This window comes from Malus domestica, chromosome 15, assembly GCF_042453785.1.
Source record: "Malus domestica chromosome 15, GDT2T_hap1".
In the NCBI taxonomy this organism is placed as follows: domain Eukaryota; kingdom Viridiplantae; phylum Streptophyta; class Magnoliopsida; order Rosales; family Rosaceae; genus Malus; species Malus domestica.
In genome coordinates this window covers 36,972,287-36,995,895 of record NC_091675.1, presented here as the reverse complement: position 1 = coordinate 36,995,895, position 23,609 = coordinate 36,972,287, and positions in this window count along the sequence as shown.

Sequence of the window (23,609 nt, the reverse complement as noted above, 5' to 3'; positions counted from 1 at the left end):
GATATTTTGTTTCATGTCTACTATCAAATGTGATACTTCTCTACATGATTCAATTGAATATGATTTGGAACAAACTTCCTAAGTCATATTCTTATGCTTTGGCCAAAGACTCCCGAATCATATCTCAGAGTATTCTCCCTCCATCATGGAAGGTTATATATATCACTTGTTGTGCATTTATATGCCTACATGACTAGATAGCTTGACCCCAACAATGCCGTGGACACTCTCGATGGAATGTCTTTAACATGATCAAGGATCAAGGACCTAACCATTAGACATCTATGATGCCTCAGGTCAAAGGACTACTTTGTATATCGCAACTTACGAGTTCTTACATGACATGTATGTTCGAACTCCTTATTGATCTTTGTTCAGTGTACTCAATTACCTTTTGAGCACCTATGTGTTTGTCTCAGTGTCTAACACTAAAGGACTTGAGACTAGTCCTACTCACGCTTGAGTTAACATAACACATACTAACCTTAGCGGATTGTTAATGCCCAATTGGCAATCCTGTGGCTAGGAACGTTTTAGGAATGAACATAAGAGAAATGTCTCGTTAATCTAACTTACTTAGATCACTTCTGTCTTAGATTAAATACATTCCTTGGATTCCCTTATTGCTTAAACACATCATACAATAAATAGTGATTAACAATAAGATTTTATCTTCATTAAACATATAATAGTTTAACACAATAAGTATTCCAAAAGCTATTACATCAAATGAGTGGCTTGGTGGGTATACTTCCAACAACCAGTGCTTGGTAGTTTTGGGATTGGTCAAGTATGGTACAAATAGGGCTCCCTTGAGTTCCCGAGTGAGGAAAGCTTCTTGGTTGGGGACTTGAAAAATCCGAGTCACTGAGTAATCACGAAACTTCTAAGTACTGGAGTGTAGTAGCATATAGTGGGAGTCTCCCAAGTCTCCGGGCGAGGAGAGTTGCGGAAGAAGGTGCCTTACTTTTTGTCAATTTGTCAAAATAGCAAAGCTTTGTTTGTGATATCACATATCTTCATATATGTTTCAACCCAAAAATATTTCAAACTAGTTTGAACTTCACAAAGGCCCAACATTTTTATATTTTAGAAGCCCAATTCTTTCTTGCTTCATGTTGAGAAGTAGGGAAACAATAAAATAAAATAAGGCCCAAGTTTAGAAAGCCCAAAACACTTTCCCCTTGCTTTAGTCCAAATTTATTATGATTTCTAAAGAAAAAATTGTGAGGACCAAGGGAGGGGTGGCCCGCTGCCTCATTAAATATCTCTTCTTTTATGTTTTTATTTTTATTTTTATTTTTATTTATTGGGTAATGGCCAATGGGTGTGGGTTTATTGATTGTAGGTTTTTGGTTGTAGATTTTTGTTTGGGCACATAGCTTGTGTAGTCGAGGCTATTTCTAGGACACTATAAATTAATTTTGCTTCACACTATCTTGATCAAGAGTATGTGAAGTTTTTACATGTTTTAGTGTTGAAACTTTTTTGTTAAAGCTTTATAGGTGAAGCTTTGTGGGTGAAGCCTTTAGATTGAAGCTTTTTGGTTGAAGTTTTGTAGGTGAAGTTTTGTAGGTGAAGCTTTAGGTTGAAGCTTTGTAGGTTGAAGCTTTGTAGGTGAAGCTTTTAGGTTGAAGCTTTCTAGGTGAAGCTTTTATGTTGAAACTTTATGGGTGAAGCTTTTTAGGTTGAAGCTTTACAAGTGAAGCTTTTTAGGTTGAAACTTTACAAGTGAAGCTTTTGTTAGGAATGTTGGTACTACAAGATAGAAAATGCACAAAGTAAAATAGAAAATGGACACCAAGAATTTCTGTGGTTCGGAAATTTATGCCTATGTCCACCAACAAGGATCAATCTTCACTATATGAAAAAGATGAGTACAACAAGAATAGTCTTCCCAAGCCAAAGACAAGGCTTGATGGATACAAGAAAGTATAACACACACTTTCTATCAGTCTAAACTTAATTCAGTAGTGGAACACTCTCACTCTCACTCTTGGAGTGGAACTCTAGCTTTGGACTTGATCCTTTGCTACTCACTACTTTCTTGATTGGTTACATCACTACAACATCACACCCATATTTATAGGTGAGGACTTGGCACTCTACTAGTTTCTAGTTCCTTCTACAAACTAGAACTAGTTTCTAGTTTCTAGTATATTCTACAAACCTCTAGCTTAATTCTAGACTACAAAATTGTAGCTTCTAGATTTTTCCATTTGCAACCAAGGAAGCTAGTACTTTCTAGCTTCTTCCACCAACTTAATAACTTGCTAGAATTGTCTAGAATGCTCCAGCCACCTCACTTACTTACTAGAATAATCTAGAACATTCATCATGGGCTGGACCATATACCAACAATCTCCCCCTACAGTCCATGAGGGAGGAATTCCGATCATGGCTCCAAGTTACTTGGAGTCCATCCCAGCAGCCTTAATGCAGAATTCCAACTTTGATTTTGTGACTACCTTTGTCAACATGTATGAAGAATTATTATCGGTATGAATCTTCTTCAGCTGTAGCAACTTGTTCTCAATAACATCTCTAATCTAGTGATAATGAATATCAATGTGCTTGGTGAGTGAATGATATGTAGTGTTCTTGTTCAAATCCAGAGCACTTTGACTATCACAATAAACGCCATAATCACTTTGCTTCAAACCCAACTCTTGGAGAAACCACTTCAGCCACAACAACTCCTTGCATGCTTTTGTAGTGGCTATATATTTAGCCTCGGTTGTGGAAAAAACAACACACTTTTTCATCTTGGATTGCCATGAGACGGCTCCCCCTGCAAAAGTAAACAAGTACCCAGACGTAGATTTTCTACCATCCAGGTCACCTTCCATGTCAGCATCTGTAAATCCTTCCATGTTTGGTTTGGAACCGCCAAAGCATAAGCACATCTTAGAAGTCCCCTTCAAATATCTGAGAGTCCATTTAACAGCTTCCATGTGGTCCTTCCCTGGATTAGAGAGAAACCTGCTCACCACACCTACTGCATGAGCAATATCTAGCTGTGTGCACACCATTGCATACATGATACTTCCTACCGCTGAAGAGTACGGAACAACTGCCATTTTCTCCTTTTCTTCATATGTTTTTTGACATGACTCTTTGCTCAACTTGATATGATTGGCTAAAGGTGAGCTTACCAGTTTGGCTACTTTCATGTTGAACCTTTCAAGCACTCGTTCAACATACTTTTCTTGTGACAACCACAACTTCTTGGATTTTCTTTCACGAATTATCTCCATGCCCAAAATCTGCTTGGTTGGCCCTGAGTCCTTCATGTCAAAGGACTTAGATACCTCTTCTTTGAGCTTTTTAATCATAGAAGCATCTTGACCGACAATCAACATGTCATCAACATAAAGCAATAAAATGATGAATTTACCTCTAGAAAATTGTTTGATATAAACACAAGAGTCAACATGAGTTCTCTTGTACCCATTACTCACCATGAATGAGTTGAACTTTTTATTCCACTGTCTCGGAGCCTGCTTAAGACCATATAAGCTTTTCTTGAGCTTGCACACCAAATTTTCTTTACCTTTGACTTCAGATCCTTTGGGTTGCTCCATATATATCTCCTCTTCTAAATTACCGTAGAGAAATGTAGTTTTAACGTCTAACTGCTCGAGCTCAAGATCCATGCTTGCTGCCATACCAAGGATAACTCGAATGGAAGTCATCTTCACCACCGGTGAGAAAATCTCATCAAAGTCAACTCCTTTCTTTTGACCAAAACCTTTGACAAACAAACGAGCCTTGTACCTTGTCATGCTGTCGTCTATTTTCATTTTGAACACCCACTTGTTTTTCAATGCTTTTCTGCCGTTTGGAAGCTCCACCAGCTCATAGGTATCATTCTTTAATAAGGAATCCATCTCTGACTCCATTGCCTTCATCCATCTGTCAATGTCATTGTAATACCCTGAAAATTTAAATATATGGATTATATATATATATATATATATTCATAATTATGAAAGGTGGAGAAAATTGAAAATAAATCGATTTATGGTTATGAAGAATTTAATTGAGAACTTTTAAAGTTTTGTTTCCAGAAATTATTAAAGTTACGGGTTTGTATTATTGAGATTTTATTTTATTTTTGGAGAAATTATATTAATTCATTTGAGTTTAGTTTTAAATTAAACTGGTTATGAAGTTTAAAGTGGGCCTACCATCAAAATTATTATCCGAAATATATTATTCGAGGCTGGGGTATTACAAATGGTATCAGAGCAAATGATCCTATTCTACGAGATGCACTATTCTTGAGTCTTGTTGGTGTGAATTATGATATGCATTGTGGTTGCATTAATTCATATTTTTAGGAATAAGTGGCATTCATGGTTTATATGTGAAATACATATATAAAATGTATTAGGATTGTGGTACGATTTCCTTGGAATTATGAAAGTTTCGTTAATGAGAATTGTGATTTGCATTTATAATGCATTACTTCTAAGTTATTTGAGTAATGAGAAAGTTATGTGATATATATATATATATATATATATATATGTTGAGAATCATCATGAGGTGAAATGAATTGGATTGACATTCTGTTATGTAGTATGAGATATTATTGGGTTGTGGGTGTGAATTATGAATTGTATTGATATTGCATTATTTCATAAGTTCTATGAGTATGAAGAAATTTATGTGGAATACATATATTGTGAATTATGATGCTTTAAATTAAATTGAGTGGGAGTAGGAAAATTTTAAAATATAGTATTCATGTTATAGCTTTGAAGACGAGCATTTGATTCAAGTTTTGGATTAATCTTGAATTAAATTGATATTATGCTATGCATTATGAAAATGTTGAATGTTAAGGTGATTGTGAGGTAGTGGTAAGTACGTGGAGAATTTGTATTATACTTGGCACTTGAGATATTGAACTGGGCAAAAAGGCATGTGGATATAAGGGTGGATATGTGAATTGGGCAAAAGACCCGTGGATATGTGAATGGGGCAAAAGACCTGTGGATATGTGAATTGGGCGAAAAGGCCCATGAATGTGAAATTGGGCGAAAAAGGTCCGTGGATATGTGAAATGGGCAAAAAATGCCCGTGGATGTGAGAAATGAATGGGCACAAAGACCCAGTGTTCTGGAAGAAAAGCTCCTTGTGTGGGCTGTGAAAAAAAATGTGATGTGTATTGGCCAGGTATAGTATAATCTTTTCCAGCCTACCAGTCACTGATGAAGATAAAAGAAAATGGTGGTGAAATTAGTGGTTTGACAATGATAAGTATAGCTACAAATTTTAAAAATATTATGGCCATGATAATTTGGTTGGAAACTTTAATTTTTATGGAAGATATGGTGATTTTTCAAATGGGAAGGAAATTATAAACTGTAGTTATGGTTGATCATTATATTTGGAATGGTGAAAAGATTATGGAATTTTCTCCATTTATTTAGGGTGGACGTGAATGAAATTATGAAATGATATTTTATTTCGTTTAATATAAACGAATTTCCAGTTGTGTGATATGAGAAATTTTTATGATTGATAAAAAATTGATGGGGAAAAAAATTTTAATTACAAATTTGATTATTTTGGTTGCCTTGGTCTTGAGTTGGCATTGTTAGATTCGATATTGCGAACAAAAACTGATGATGAGCATATATTCTCGTAACTATGTGATTATTTAAAGTTTAATTTCATTGACCGTTAAAGTTATGATATATATATATATATATATTTCTCTCCCTTGGATGATGGAATGTAAGTAGTGCTCTGGAAGTGCGAGTCACTAATTTATTAAATTTGTGGCTACATTTGAGGTAAGTTAAAAGTGAAGCAATCGAAAGGAAGATTTAAAAGGTTTTAATTTTATTGTGGGCAATTTAGTTAATTGCGAAAATGAAGGGAACCATAAAATGAGAACTTATATTGGTGGTGTTGCGAATTTAGTTTTAATTTTTTTTCCATTAACCAATGAGTGTGATTGGAAATTTTCCATGAATTTGGTTGAAATTTTTTTTTATGTTCATTTTGCCAATCATAAAGTTTTGGCTGGAAATTTATAATATTTATGTTGCCAATGAGTATGGTTAGAAATTTTATTCTGCTAATAAATGTGTCTGGGAATAGGAGAATTTGAGTGATTATCACAATTATAATTCGTTGATTTGCTTTTTTTTTTTTTGGAACTTGAAAGTGTGGCATGAAATTTCGAGTACGTTAATATTAACGTTTTCCCGGTTGGGTTTTATGTTTGGGGAAGAGAAAGTTATAAATTCAAATTTGATTTGTTGGTTTGCCATTAACGAATTATGACAAAAAATTCTGATATTTTGTTAGTCATGATAGTCATGGTTTGACATTTGACATTTTAATCAACTATGCATTGCGGAAATGAAGGTTTAAACTTGAATGTGGAAAGAAGTGCAATGGCTCTAATCAATATGATTGTGCCTACATGTGCATTGTTTGGATTTTGGTTAGAGAAATATTTCATATTATTTGCACAGATGGTTAATAACAAAACGAGTGCCATGTGTGTGAAATCCCGGATGCCCTAAGTTCAAATGCAAAAGATGAACATATACTTAAGTTCAACCCGTGTTTTGGTTGGTTGATACATGTTAATTTCAAGCCTTGGTTTCATTTCAAGGTAATGAAAATTTCGGATCTTTATTTTAATATGGTAGCGAGTAATGATGGTTGGAATTCCAATGATTTTGGTTGAAATTTTTGCTAACTGATTTGTCAATTTTAGTGGTTTGGCTTGATATTGTGATATTTACTTAGCCACTGATGAATTACAGCTAGAATTTACGATATTTATTCTGTTAAGGTATGTGGCTAGAAGTTATGGTATTTTTACTTATCAAAGAAGGTGGTTGGAAAACTGAGAAAATGGGTGCGATCACGATAAATTCTTCATTGATTTTTTTCTAATTTGAATAAGATCGTGGACAAAGGTTATAATCTTATTCACCATAGTGGAGATGGTGGAAATAGTGCTAGTTCTTGCTTGTAACTTGATGATTGAAATCTCAGGGACGAGATTTATTTTAACGGGAGGTGAATGTAATACCTTGAAAATTTAAATAAATGGATTATATATATTCATAATTATGAAATGTGGAGAAAATCGAAAATAAATTGATTTATGGTTATGAAGAATTTAATCTAGAACTTTTAAAGTTTTGTTTCCAGAAATTATTAAAAGTTACGGGTTTGTATTATTGAGATTTTATGTTTTTTTTGGAGAAATTATATTAATTCATTTGAGTTTAGTTTTAAATTAAACTGGTTATGAAGTTTAAAGTGGGCCTACCATCAAAATTATTATCCGAAATATATTATTCGGGGCCGGGGTGTTACAGTCGTTATGAGCTCTGGCCTCCTCATAAGTTTCAGGCTCTCCATAATTAGTCATCATGATGAAGAATACTTGGTAGACGGTCTTCGACTTCTGCTGGATCTTCTGACATGGTCTTCATTCTCTTGCGGGGTTGGAGGCTCCCCTTGATTGGGTTCTTCTTGAATCTACTCTTCAGGCTCCCTCTGATCAGCAATTTCATGGTCTGGCTTATCTTGATCAGGCTCCCCCTGATCAGCATTATCTGGTTATGCAGGCACTTCATTAGCAGTTGCTTCAAGGATGTCACCGTGACTTTCTTCATCTGAAGCTAATGGATCAACTCCTCTTACTGCACCATCTGGTTGTGCCTCTTTATCTGAATCCCCAATTGTTTGATCTTCATAAAAGATTACATTTCTACTTCTGATAAACTTCTTCTGGTATGGGTCCCATAATCTGTAACCAAAATCTTCATCGACATAACCAAGAAAGATGCACGGTGTAGATTTGTAGTCTAACTTCGATCTCTGCTCTTTGGGCACATGCACAAAAGCTTTGCAACCAAACACCTTCAGATGAGAGTAAGACACATCATTACTGGTCCATACTCTCTCTAGAACATCAAGACCTAATGGTACTGATGGAGATCGGTTGATCAAATAGTAGGTTGTCCTTACAGCTTTACCCTATAATTGCTTAGATAACTTTGCAGTCCTCAGCATACACCTAACTTTCTCCATGATGGTTCGATTCATTCTTTCAGTAACATAGTTATATTGTGGAGTTCCAAGAACTACCTTCTCATGATGTATGCCATGTTTCACACAATACTCTCTAAACTGGTGAGATGTGTACTCACCGCCATTGTTGCTACGAATGCACTTGAAAGGTTTCCCAGTTTCCCTCTCCACCATGGCATGGAACTCCTGGAATGTTTGAAACACCTGGTCATTGGATTTCAACAAAAACACCTAGACCCTTCATGAAGCATCATCAATATAAGTAACAAAATATTTATTTCTTCCAAGTGACTCAACTTCCATGGGACCACACACATCTGAATAAACAAGATCTAACAAATTTCCTTTCTTTGTAGATGGAACAGAAAAACTAACTCTTCTTTGTTTTCCGAATAACAGTGCTCATAAGAGTTTAACGACGTACCTTTGGCAAATGGAATGTAAGACTTATTTGCCAGAACTTATAGGCCTTTCTCACTCATGTGGCCTAGCCTCTTATGCCATAAGTCTAGAGATGAGTCATCCACATCATTCAACTCACCTTTCGAAACCTTGGCATTTGACCGGTACAACGTACAACAAAGTTGTGCTCTTACTACCACCATTAAGCCTTTAGTAAGCTTCAGTTTTCTTTCGCCAATATGGTGATAATAACCTTGTCGATCAAGGGTGCCAACGGATATCAGATTGAGACGTATATTAGGAATATGTCTCATATCTTTCAACATCAACTGGCAGCCGAGATTAGTTCTTAGGCAAATATCACCAATTCCAAAAATTTTGGAATATCTTTCATTCCCCATCTTCACTATGCCAAAGTCACCTTCTTTGTATGTACTAAAGAACTCCCGTTTGGATGTAGCATGGAAGGAAGCTCCATTGTCAAAGATCCATTTAATGTCTCTGTCAGAATCACCCATATGCAGACATTCACCAACAGACAATATTTCTAGTACATCACCACATATGACAGTGGTGGTGTTGCCATTATCATCTTTCTTCTTATTGTTTCCTTCCCTTTGCTCTCTCCTCCAAACTCGACAATTTTTCTTCATATGGCCTTCTTTGCCACAATGGTGGCATGCACCCCTGAACCTTGACTTGGATCGGCTAGGACTCATACCATGACCTCTAGGCCCTCTACTCTTACCTCTTCTGCGATTCTCTATGACAAGTACTTGGCTGCTATCTGTGCCAGAAGTCTTTCTCCTTGTTTTTTCATTAAGCATGTTATTTTTAACATTATCAAGAGTAAGAACACCCTTAGGAGCAAAGTTCCTTACACTCACCACAAAGGTCTCCCAACTATCTGGCAAGGATCTAAGTAACAAGAGTGCTTGCAGCTCGTCCTCAATCGTCATGTTCATAGTAGCCAACTGGTTGATGATATTCTGGAAATTGTTCAAGTGCTCTGCTACACTTAAACCATCCTTGTACTTCACCTTGATGAGCTCTTTGATCAAGAAGGCTTTCTTGGTTGGGTTCTTCTTCTCGAACAAGGACTCAAGCTTCATCCAAAACTCGTGGGCATTGGTTTCATTAAACACATAGTGAAAAACACAATCATCCACCCATTGTCTAATTGTACCTATTGCCTTGCAATTCATCTTCTTCCACTTGACATCGGACATGCTCTTGGGCGTAGCGGCAACTTCTTCAATTGGCTCATGCAGATCATTGCAATAGAGAATGTTCTCTATCTTTGGCTTCCATGTTACCCAGTTGGAGTTGGTGAGTTTGATCATAGTGACACTTCCTTCCATCTCGTAGTATGAGCCAACCAGTCTCTGATACCACTTGTTAGGAATGTCGGTATTACAAGATAGAGAATGCACAAAGTAAAGTAGAAAATGGACACCAAGAATTTATGTGGTTCGGCAATTTATGCATACGTCCACCAAACAAGGATCAATCTTCACTATATGAAAAAAAATGAGTACAACAAGAATAGTCTTACCAAGCCAAAGACAAGGCTTAATGGATACAAGAAAGTATAACACACACTTTCTATCACTCTAAACTTCACTCACACAATATGTAGTGGAACACTCTCACTCTCACTCTCACTCTCACTCTTGGAGTGGAACTCTAGCTTTGGACTTGATCCTTTGCTACTCACTACTTTCTTGATTGGTTACATCACTACAACATCACACCCATATTTATAGGTAAGGACTAGGCACTCTACTAGTTTCTAGTTCCTTCTACAAACTAGAACTAGTTTCTACTTTCTAGTATATTCTACAAAATTGTAGCTTCTAGATCTTTCCATTTGCAACCAAGGAACCTAGTACTTTCTAGCTTCTTCCACCAACTTAATAACTTGCTAGAATTGTCTAGCATGCTCCAGCCACCTCACTTGCTTACTAGAATAATCTAGAACATTCATCGTGGGCTAGACCATATACCAACAGCTTTTTGGTTGAAGCTTTTTAGGTTGAAGCTTATATGTTGAAGCTTTGTAGGTGAAGCTTTGTAAGTGAAGCTTTGTAGGTGAAGCTTGTATGTTGAAGCTTTGTAGGTGAAGCTTTTATGTTGAAGCTTAGCTTTGTAGGTGAAGCTTGTATGTTGAAGCTTTGTAGGTGAAGCTTTATAAGTGAAGCTTTTATGTTGAAGCTTTGTAGGTGAAGCTTATATGTTGAAGCTTTGTAGGTGAAGCTTTTAGGTTGAAGCTTCGCAGGTGAAGTTTTTTGGTTGAAGCTTTGTAGGTAAAGCTTTGTCGGTGAAGCTTTGTCGGTGAAGCTTTTTGGTTGAAGCTTTTGTTGGGCAACATAAATTGATTTTGCTTCACACTATCTTGATCAAGAGTGTGAATCTTTTACATTTTGTGGTTGCATCTTATTTGTTGTAGCTTTTGTTGTGCACCATAAATTGATTTTGCTTCACTCTATCTTGATCAAGAGTGTGTGAAGCTTTTACATGTTGTAGTTGCATTCTATGTGTTGAAGCTTTGTTGGCCTTCACCACATGTCATAATTAATAATAATTGCTTAATTAATAATTAATAAGTAGTTAATTATTAATTAACAATTAATTAAATAATTAATAATTATTTCGATAATTATTAATTAGTTAATTTCGGATTTTGCTTCCACTCTCTTGAGTAAGAGTGTGCGAGGCAAACCACATATTGTAGTAGTTGAAGGTTCGGAAGAACCATATAAATTGATTTTGCTTCGCACAGTCTTGATCAAGAGTGTGCGAAGCTTTCTTTGAGTTGTAGTGTTTGCATTGTTATAGAGGGGAAATGTCTGGAGTAGATGCAAGAGGGTTGAAGAGCTTGATCTTTGTATACCATGCACTAAAGCCCTTGTTGGCTTGTAATAAGACTTTGTTAGTGACTATATGTGACGAACCGTCCCGAATTAAAATATATTTTATCCTCGAGTGCATGAAAATAATTATTTTGCCCTCATGGGTCTTGTGACGTGAATGTATGTATATAATCTTCAATTATTTTTCCATTGACGTGATTAAGTTGTATTCGACGTTATGAGAGCGTGGATGCAAGTTAGGGCCAAGTCGGGTATGTAGAGAAAATGTTATGATGAAGTAAGGGAAATTGGGTTGGTTCTTTTAGTTTGATCCAATTGCATGGATCTTGGGTTTGGTAGCCCAATCAGGGCTTGAGGTTGTTTTAGGTGGCCAACCCCGTAAACTACACACACACACACACGTGCAACCTTGTTCTTTCTTTCTTTCTCTCTCTCTCTCTCTCGAAAATTCCTTCCGTTCGTACGATTCGATTCCTCCAGCCTTCAAACACCATCAAACACCCATGGATCGAGTGATTGGAGGTCACCATCATCTTCCTTGTGACTCCACGAGTCTAGTGACACTTTTGGGACGAAGAACAGTTCACGGGAACCCGAGAACTTAGAAGCTCCAACGGAGTACCCTGTTTCCCCGATGTGATCGTCGAGGTTTTACTTGTTTTTTAGACTTAGAAAGGTATTAATACAACTCCTTTAGTGTTTTAGACTAATTTTGGTTAAGTTTGGACGTCGAAATAAGCTCAATTGTGGGTTTCTAGGTTTAGCCGAAATTTCGAGGAATTTTCTGACAACTTCTCGTCGGTTTTAGGACCTCTAAAGGTAAGAACATGTTCTACTCGTTCAAGGCTTCAAATCCATGTAAAATTTATGGAATTTGGTTGAAAAATGAAGAAGATATTGAAGTTTTACAATTTTTCCAGTTTCCGACGACACAGCAGCGATCGGCGCTGGAATTCGACGAACATCGGAGAAGGAAGGGGAATATTCTGTCAACTTTGATGGAATATACTAACGGCGTCAGGTAAAGTTAACAGTATATGCTTCTATTTACAGAATATTCCCTAATGGCGTCAGTGTGCCAGGCACGTGTCTGCGCATGGCCGTCGCGTGTGGCTGTGCCTTGGCCGGTGCGTGAGGGCACGTGGGTCATCAAAAAATTATTCTAAAAATATGAGGATGCTCGTGGTGTTGAGTAGACCACGATGGTATATTCAAACACCTCAATTGAGCAATGTATGAGAAGTTATTACACAATTTTGGTTATGTACTTAAAATTAACGTTAAAATAGTGGTTTCACATATAGGTGAGACGTTTCCGAAGGATGAGCGTAGCCAGGCGAGACTCGGGGGTTACGATCCAACTACATACCAATGAATGGGCTTTTGATTTCTATATATACGTATATATGCTTTGCGTTTTCCCAGAAATTTGTTTTACATGGAGTTACGACTTTAAATGCCATGTCAAATGTTGGAAGTATGCCCACAAAGCCACTCATTTGATGTAATAGCTTTTTGGAATACTTAATGTATTAAACTTTTATATGTTTAATGAAGGGCAAAGCTTATTGTTAATCACTGTTTATTGTATCATGTGTTTAAGTAATAAGGGAATCCAAGGGATGTATTTGATTTAAGAGACAAGTGATCTAAGTGAGTTAGATTATCGAGACCATTCTCTTATGTTCATTCCTAAAACGTTCCTAGCCATAGGATTGCCAATTAGGTATTGACAATCCGCTAAGGTTAGTATGTGTTATGTCGACTTAAGCGTGAATATGACTAGTCTCAAGTCATTTGGTGTTGGACACTAAGACAAACACATAGGTGCTCGAAAGAGTAACCGAGTACACTGAACAACGATCAAAAGAGAGTTCGAACATACATGTCATGTAAGAACTCGAAAGTTGCAATATGCACAGTAGTCCTTTGATCTGAGGCATCATAGATGTCTAATGGTTAGGTCCTTGATCTTTGATCATGTCAACGACATTCCCTCGGAGTGTCCACGGCATTGTTGGGGTCAAGTTATCTAGTCATGTAGGCATATGAATGCACAACAAGGGATCTCTAACCTTCCATGGTGGAAGGAGTATACTCTAAGATATGATTCTAAAGTCTTTGGCCAAAGCATATGAATATGACTTAGGAAGTTTGTTCCAAATCATATTCAAGGGAATCATATAGATATGTATCACATTGGATAGTAGACATGAAACAAACTATCACTAAAACAATGTGATTAAGAGTATTGTATTGGAGAAGGACCGTATTGCATTGTAGTTGTAACTGGATAGGTTTTCCAACCAATTCTACTTAGCTTGGGTAACCATGACATACTGCTAGGTGTCACTCATGGTTTGTGGAAGCCCTAATGATTAGGAAACACTAATCATAAAAGGGAGAATTGAAATGTGGTTTCAATTCATAATCGATCGTTAAGAGTAACAATCGCCCACTACCTCGCTAATTGGAACCTAATGGATCGTACACCGAGTAAGGGTGATAGTGAAGAAATTAAATGAAATGGATATGCAATTAAATAGTTTAATTGAAGAATGGTCAAGATTAATTAATTAGTTAATTAATTTTACGAAAGGTTCGTATTGGGCTTTTAAGTTGGTTTTGGGTTTCGGGGCCCAAAAGTGTTTTGGTCCATAAGGCCCATTATGTTTAAGTTGTATGACAACTAAAACAAAATGGGCAATAAGCCCAATCACAACATATAGGCCGGCCATGGTGAGGAGATGGTGAAAGTTTGCTTAATTGCAAGTTTGCCATTCACCAAAGAAAAGTGTTATAAAAGCAACTTTATAGCTATTTTCTAATTAGGGTTTTCTTTGAGGCAAAGAGGTGAAACATTTTCTCTCTTTCTCTCTACAAAGAGGCCGGCCACTTAGGGAGATTAATCTAGCAATCTCTTCTTCCCTAAGTCATCCATTTCATCTTCACACTTAACCCTTGGTGTGGAGACTTAGAGACACCAAACTTTTGGTGTTTTGGAGATCCTTTCCTTACATCCACAAAGTCCAAAGGAGCACAAAAGGAGAAGGAAATCACAAGCAATATCCAAGGAGCTAGGAGGTGACTTGAAGGCCCTCCACTTGGGTGAATCCCTTGTGTAAACAAGGATGAGCTTCAAGGGTAAAGAAACTCTAAATCTTTACTTCTCTTTAATGTTGTTAAAGAGTTTATTGGTTCACCATATACTAGGCTTTGAAAGTCATGGGTTTTATGAATTGTTTTTTAATGCATGCCTACTTTAAAGTGTTAATAGTTTGCATATGTATTCAAATGTTCTTACTTGTTCTTAGCTAGGACAAAATTTTTCCTTCAAGTGGTATCAGAGCCTAGGCCTAGTTTATGGTGAATCCTTTTGGGTTTTGTGATTTTCATGATTTGTGATTTAAATGTTGTAAATGCCCTAAGTGCTGTTTTATCATCTGCCTCAACACAACGAGAGTACTTGTTGAAGGAAAAATGTTGTCCTAGCTAAGAACAAGTAAGAACATTTGAATACATATGCAAACTATTAACACATTAAAGTAGGCATGCATTCAAAAACAATTCATAAAACCCATGACTTTCAAAGCCTAGTGAATGGTGAACCAAAAGACTCTTTAACAACATTAAAGAGAATGAAGAATTTAAAGATTCTTTACCCTTGAAGCTCATCCTTGTTTACACAAGGGATTCACCCAAGTGGAGGGCCTTCAAGTCACCTCCAAGCTCCTTGGATCTTGCTTGTGATTTCCTTCTCCTTTTGTGCTCCTTTGGTCCTTGAGGATGTGAGGAAAGGATCTTCAAAACACCAAAGGTTTGGTGTCTCTAAGTCTCCACACCAAGGGTGAGGTGTGAAGATGAAATGGATGACTTAGAAAAGAAAAGATTGCTAGATAAAATCTCCTCTAAGTGGCCGGCCTCCTTGTTTAAAAAGAGAGAATAGGTTTCACCTCTTTTCTACAAGAAAAACCCTAATGAGAAAAATAGCTATAAAGTTGCTTTTATAACATTTTTCTTAGGTGAGTGGCAAACTTGCAATTAAGCAAACCTTCACCCTCTCCTCACCATGGCCGGCCTATTTGTTGTGATTGGGCTTATTGCCCATTTTGTTTTAGTTGTCATACAACTTAAACATAATGGGCCTTGTGGACCAAAACACTTTTGGGCCCCGAAACCCAAAACCAACTTAAAAGCCCAATATGAACCTTTCGTAAAATTAATTAACTAATTAATTAATCTTGACCATTCTTCAATTAAACCATTTAATTGCATATCCATTTCATTTAATTTCTTCACTTTCATCCTTACTCGGTGTACGATCCATTAGGTTCCATTTATCGAGGTAGTGGGCGATTGTTACTCTTAACGATCGATTGTGAATTGAAACCACATTTCAATTCTCCCTTAAAATTAGTGTTTGCTAATCATCAGGGCTTCCACAAACCATGAGTGACACCTAGCAACATGTCATGGTTACCCAAGCTAAGTAGAATTGGTTGGAGAACCTATCCAGTTACAACTACAATGCAATACGGTCCTTCTCTAATACAATACTCTTAATCACATTGTTTAAGTGATAGTTTGTTTCATGTCTACTATCCAATGTGATACATCTCCATATGATTCTTTTGAATAAGATTTGGAACAAACTTCCCAAGTCATATTCATATGCTTTGGCCAAAGACTCTCTAATCACATCTTAGAGTATTCTCCTTCCACCATGGAAGGTTAGAGATCCCTTGTTGTGCATTCATATGCCTACATGACTAGATAGCTTGACCCCAACAATGCCGTGGACACTCCAATGGAATGCCTTTGACATGATCAAAGGTCAATGACCTAACCATTAGACATCTATGATGCCTCAGGTCAAATGACTACTTTGCATATTGCAACTATCGAGTTCTTACATGACATGTATGTTCGAACTCTCTTTTGATCGTGATTCAGTGTACTCGATTACTCTTTCGAGCACCTATGTGTTTGTCTTAGTGTCCAACACCAAATGACTTGAGACTAGTCATACGCACTCTTGAGTCGACATAACACATACTAACCTTAGTGGATTGTTGATGTGAAAAATAAGTTAACACACAAAATTAAACCCTCTTTTTATCAAATGTAGTAAAGTATGTAAGTAGGGTATCGTTCTAGGCCGGGGATTAGGAGGGATTGCTAATCTATTCTAAATTAATTTAAAAATATTAAATAAGACTCAAGGACACAAAACTAGGCTAAAAACTCTAATAACTCGAAACACACTTAAAATGACTCAAAATAATGAAAACAATTAAATTAAACACTAGGAATTGAAATGGACGGAAATTAAATTAAAAGACTAACAATAAAGAAAACTAACTAAATAATATAATTTAATAATGGAAGGGTGTTTGGTTTTGACTAGAAGTAAATTAAACTTAAATAAATTACAGAATTGACAAAAACATGAAATTAAGGTGAAAGGATAAGTGATGGATTAGCTAGAGGGTTCTTCTCTACACATGACACATATGCAACCTAAATTGATTTTCAGTTGTTCTTTCAATAAGTTGTGAATCTCAACACTTCAGATTAACCGTGAACAGCACTTTTTTAATCTTCAAGTTTTCCTTAAGTTATTGAATTGGACGGGAAAACGCATACAACAATTCAAAACATTCTTCAAAAGTCCCCTACGTGAAAAGCACAATAGAGATACAATCAAAGATCATTAAACTTTGTGAAAACTATAAGCATTGACGAGGCATTCGTAACTATGAAAAGCATGATACTCTTGCCAAGAATTTACTTAACGTGATTGTGACTAGCAACCTTTACTACTTGTGAAAATAAGTTCATAACGATTAGGTGAAATTCACTTATATTCTAGCATCAAATTCATGCATGTAAATTAAGCGTGCACTCTCAACCAACATACACAAATCAGTTTTTATACGAACGGATAAGTAAATTGAAATCACAACTTATGATCACTCATATATTTCATGCATTTATACCATCCATTTCTAGAGTTTTTGTGATGTTTTTATATTAAAATTATAGCAATTTACTATACTTTGTGTTAATGTATAATTAATTTTGTGTTAGTATTGTTTTCACAGAAATAATGGACTGATAGAGAAAAATAAATAAAAGAAACATAAAGAAAGGAAAGTGGAGTGAATGGAATAGGGTTGGTGAAGCTAATGGACGGAATGAATGGCAGAAAATAAGAAGAAGTGATGCATGAGCCTCGGGGATGGAATAAAAATTAAAAGACAGGTTAAAGGGATTGGTAGCTGGAAAGGAAAAGCACGGGGAGTGTGAAGAATGGAAGAAAATAATAGAATAAAGAAGAAGTGGAAGGAGACAGCGTAAAAGAAGGAAGAGAAAGGAATGGCTGCGTTGGCAGCTATGTAGAGAGAGAACTGGCGCGGGAGATATAAAAAAAAACGTGAAAGGGAGAGAAGGCGGGGGGGGGGAGCTGCCTTTGGGCAGCTCGCAGAGACGCAAGGGACAGGGTGAGCACAGGAAGCTGCCTTTGGCAGCGTGAGAGAAAGAAAGAAAAACAGAAAAATAGAATAAAAAAAAGGAATAAAAGAAAGCTGCCTTTGCAGCTGGGGGGAGAGAAAGAGAGAACTGACAGAAACAGAAGCAGCGTGAAAGGCAGCAAGGCTGCTTTGCGCAGGACAGGTCAGAGAGGAGATAGACACGGGGAGAAGGGAGACTGACGGGCACAGTGAGAAGAAAATTAGAGGCTTCACTTCATTTCTCTCGGTTTAATCTTTCCAAACTCCTATTTTATTTCTGTTTTTAATAATGTGTAATTAAATTTATGTTGGCTAGAGGTTAATTCAAAGCCATGATTATATTTGTAATATGAATTGATTACCTTCAGTTGTGATTTCATAAGTTGTGAATTCAATTTACTTATCCGTTCGTATAAAAACTGATTTGTGTATGTTGGTTGAGAGTGCACGCTTAATTTACATGCATGAATTTGATGCTAGAATATAAGTGAATTTCACCTAATCGTTATGAACTTATATTCACAAGTAGTAAAGGTTGCTAGTCACAATCACGTTAAGTAAATTCTTGGTATAAGTTTCATGCAAATCATAGTAACGAGTGTCTCGTCAATGCTTATGTTTTTCATAGAACTTAATTATTCTTGCTTGTATCTCTATTATGCAATTCATGTAGGGAACTTGTAGGGAATGTTTTGGGTTGTCGTATGCAATCATCCAACCCAATAACTTGTGGAAAAACTGATGGTTAATTAGTGCAATTCACGGTTAATTTGGGGCGTTGAGATTTACAATTTATTGAAAGAACAACTGAAAATCAATTTAGGTTGCATATGTGTCATGTGTGGAGAAGAACCCTCTAGCTAGTCCGTCATTTATCATTTTACCTTAATTTTATGTTTTTGTCAATTCTGTAATTTAATTAAGTTTAATTTACTTTTCATAAAAACCAAACACCCATCCATTATTAAATTATATTATTTAGTTAGTTTTCTTTATTGTTAGTATTTTAATTTAATTTCCGTCCATTTCAGTTCCTAGTGTTTAATTTAATTGTTTTCATTATTTCGAGTCATTTTAAGTGTGTTTCGAGTTATTAGAGTTTTTAGCCTAATTTTGTGTCCTTGAGTCTTATTTAATATTTTTTAAATTAATTTAGAATAGATTAGCAATCCCTCCTAATCCCCGGCCTAGAACGATACCCTACTTACATCTATACTACAATTGTCAAAAAGAGGGTTTAATTTGTGTGTCAAGTAATTCTCACACCAACTTATGAAATCACAACCGAAGGTAATCAATTCATATTACAAATATATTCATGGTTTCGAATTAACCTCTAGCCAAAATAAATTTAATTACACATTATTAAAACAGAAATAAAATAGAAGTTTGGAAAGATTAAACCGAAAGAAGGTGATCTGTTGCTGTGCAGCTTCACTGCGTCGTCAGTACGTGCTCTATCAGTCCCTCCTCACATGCGTCTGCTGGTCTCCCTGCACTGTACTGCCCTGCCCGTGTCTCTCCTCTCTCCTGCACGTCCTCTCCTTCTTCCTGACCTCCCGCGCCTCACTTGCCCCGTCAGCCTTCCACCTGCCCGCTGCTGTCAGTCCTTCTCTTCAGTTCACACTGCCTTGCGTCCGTCACTCCCTTCTCACCCCTCGTTTTCTCTCCGCAGCTTCACGCTGCCCAAAGGGCAGCCCTCTGCCTTCCACCTATTCCCTCTCTCCCCTCTCCTGACCTGCCCTCCTTCTCTGCACAGCAGCAAGTGCTGCGTATTTCCTTTCAAGCTGCCCAAAGGGCAGCTCCCCCTTTTCCGTTTCTCTCCTGTCCTCCTCACGCTGTTTTTTCTACAGCTGCCACGAGGCAGCTCTCTCCTCAAGCTCTCGGTTCTCTCCCTTCTATTGTTTCTGACTCCACACCATAACCCCGTGTCACGCCCTGCATGTTCCTGCGAGCTGCCCAAAGGGCAGCTCCCTTCTCCCGCTCCAAGACCCCCCTACTGACTTTCCCCGCTTATCTTTTATCTTCTTCCTTTTATTCTCTCGCTGACATCCCGGCTTTCTTTCCTCTCTCACACGCTGCCAAGGCAGCTTTTTCCCATCTGTCCCCGCGTGCTCTTGCTTTTGACTCCTTGGATTCCTTCTCCGCGTCCAGCTGCAAAGCAGCTCTCCCTCTTGGATCCCTTTCACGTTTTCTGCTTTTCTCTATTGCTCACGCTGTCTCTCCACTTCTTCTATTTAATTTCTCAGTGCTTTCCACTTTCTTCTCCTACAAACACAATAAATTAAAAGTATCATAAATACTTAAAGCTTTAACTAAATTAGACAAGACAAGAAAAGAAATATAAAAGGATGAAATATATAGTTTAAATATTGGTTTATCATTTAGCGTCACAATGGGTTGGCAATATTGTAATTTAAATTTGCTTTTGACGAATTTATTACATAAAATTTCACTTGTTCTATTTTTATTTTCTTTGCATAACAAATCCTATAAACACAAAAATAACGTAAATAGCTCAAAAATATAAGGAACTAACTAAGAAAAGACGAGTGAATTCGAAGTAAAAATATATATAAATATGATCCGATCAATTGTCAATGCCCAATTGGCAATCATATGGCTAGGAACGTTTTAGGAATGAACATAAGAGAAAGGTCTCGATAATCTAACTTACTTAAATCACTTGTCTCTTAGATCAAATACATCCCTTGGATTCCCTTATTGCTTAAGCACATGATACAATAAATAGTGATTAACAATAAGCTTTGCCTTTCATTAAACATATAAAAGTTTAATACAATAAGTATTCCAAAAGCTATTACATCAAATGAGTGGCTTTGTGGGCATACTTCCAACACTTGTGGCTAAAGCGACCGACATATTCATGCAATGACTCGTCTGATTTCTGACGAATGGTGTATAACTCATCAACGGAGTGTAAGCGATCAACTTGGAAGATGTGTTGAGCCACGAAGAGTCTTTTTAGCTCAGCGAAAGAATCCACAGTTTTAGGTTGAAGACGACAATACCAATTGAAAGCTCCACCAGATAGAGTTGAGGGGAATATGAGACATCGTTCCTTATCATTGTGTCTTTCGTATGCCATGGTAAATTCGAAGAAGTGGATATGCTCAATTGGATCTTCCTTCCCAGTATATGATTGTAACCCAAGCTTTTGTTTAGTTTTTCCTTGTAGAGGGGTGCAAATGATCCTTCTTGTTAGAGAGTCTGGCCTTGGCTGATTCCAGTCAAGTATTTTAGCCTGACACTCAGCCTTCAGCTTGTTCACTTCTTTGATAAGTTGCAAGATAAGGAGGTCATGAGTGATGTTAGGCACCATTAGAACTTCTCTTCGAAAGTTTCTCACATTTTTTGGAAGTATGGAAGTTTGGTCAAAGGCATGTGGCCTTTCCCTGGATTCACCGTACTCGTTTCTAGGACGTGTCTATTGAAAGTCCCCCAAGTCTCCTACACCTTTTTGTCCTTCAAAGGCTTGTCGTTCCTTTCCTGGATTGGGGGTTGGCCTACGTTGTGGTAGAGGACTGAGCCCTTTGATGACCTTTGGGTCTTTGATCATTGAGCTTATGTGGATGGGGTTTTCTCGACCCTGTCTCAAGAAGTCTCGATAGTCGCAATAAACAGTTTTCAATCTTTCCACTCCTTTTGCAAGGAGGCGTCTCCCTCCACTCCTCCTACTTCGAGTCAAAACAGCTAGGTTGAGAGAAGTCTCACGTTGATCAACACATTGATGAGTAGCTCGCTCCTCATTAGGAATATCCATGTTGAAGACCGGTAAGCCCCCAGGTTGGGGGGTACCCAGGTGATGGTTGACGTCCATAGAGGCAATGGGCTCGTGTGATTGAGTATGCCTAGCCGCATGGAGCATTTTGAAGAGCTTATCATGCTGCTCCTAGAGGATTTCATTCTTCATTGCTATCTTGTTGTTCTGAGCCTCCAGCTCTTCGACTTTAGCTTGGAGAGCAAACTTATTTCATTCATTCCTTCGCTACCTCACACTAGGCACAAGGGGAGTGTCGTTCTGTGTGTTGTGGCTTTCTTCGCTCCCCTTGTTAGAGAAGGATGCCTGATTGAATAAGAGTGTACAAACAATGGAAACCAGCTTGACAAAGTTGGAGAGAGAATAGGAATAAGTGTCTCTTCCCACAGACGGCGCCAAATGTTGACGCACAAAATCAATGAAAACTTTGGAACAACGTAAAGTTTCAAGTTTGTGACCTTCGCTCGGTTGCTCCAGTCACCTAGTGAGGATAGTATGTAAAGAGATAGAGATAGAGAAGCAAATGCAAGATGTACGTGGTTCACCCTAAGTTTGGCTACGTGCACGATGTAGAGGAGTTCTCATTAATAGTGAAGGGTTCACACAAATACATAGGTTCAAGCATAATCATCATTAATGAGTTCTAATGACTAGTTTAAGTACAATAATGACATTAGGGATTAACTGTAGGAGAATGGTCTTCTTTTATAGTTGAGGAGAGTCTCCAGCTTTTGTCTGCGGTTGATGTGGGACTCTGTGAGCTTTATTCTGACGTTGACATGTATCATGCTATAATTGACCTCCTGGTTGGAAGGAAACTCTTGTGTTTCGGCAAAGGTGCCTCGGCATGAACCCCTCAGTGGGTTCTTGAAGGTATGATGTTGACCGGTGCTTGGTAGTTTCAGGATTGGTCAAGTATGATACAAACAACATTGGTGATATTACGTCATACTGAGTTGGTGTCACATGCTAGATCAGAGGGGTCATAATTCATATGGTCCGTAGCACTGGAGTCTATGATCAAGTATTATCACTGTTCACATGTAAAGCATAACCACATTTACCTGAAGACTTCGAAGATAGGTTAGTTGAACTAAAGACAACAAGATCATCTTGAGAAATTAAAGATAATTCAAACATCGAAGTTGCGAGATTGGCAATTACATCTCACACTTCCTTCACTGTTGGTAGGTAAAGAAGATACCCAATTAAATTGGGTTCCATAGAATTAATTAGCCAACCTTTCATGATGGCATTCTCTGTGCGCCTTATGGTGAAAACCGGATTATCGGTAGGAGGTTGAGGATTACTTTCAAACAAGTATCCCAGCTTATCTTCGCCGGCAACAACATCTCAACAATTTGAGACCAAACTCCATAATTGGCACAGTTAAGTTTGATGCCAATTGATGCCGTAGATGAATCGTGATGGACGATTTGTGTGACAACTTGTCGGGTTCATGGTAGGACCTTAGGATCTCTACTCTGATACCATGCTAATTTGGGCTAATTTTGAAGTTTAATTTTTTGATATTATTCATCCTCAAATGTGTAAAATATATAGAAAATACAAATACACCTCAGTTACTCCTCATACACTGAACAAAAAGTACAAGAGTTAATGAACCTATGTATAAGATTCAATGAACCCAATTGTTCAATAAACCTGATTAACATAACAAAGTCGATTTAACAACTTTCTGTGAAAGATGGCTCATGCCACTTTTGTAAGAGAATATTCAACTCACACCAACAATTGCTACTAGCACGGATTCACTGGTACACTAGTGTCATGTGCCTATGAAATAAAGATCTGTAAGTTTTTGTCCGCATAGATGTACTTTTGCCATGAAGTTGTTCATGACACTGTTGTAACAAATATTGTCCAAGTGGTATCACCGGTGCAGTAGATGATTGCCATGTGTGCACCCTTTCAAAAGGTAACTTCTTACCAATTTTTCTTCAA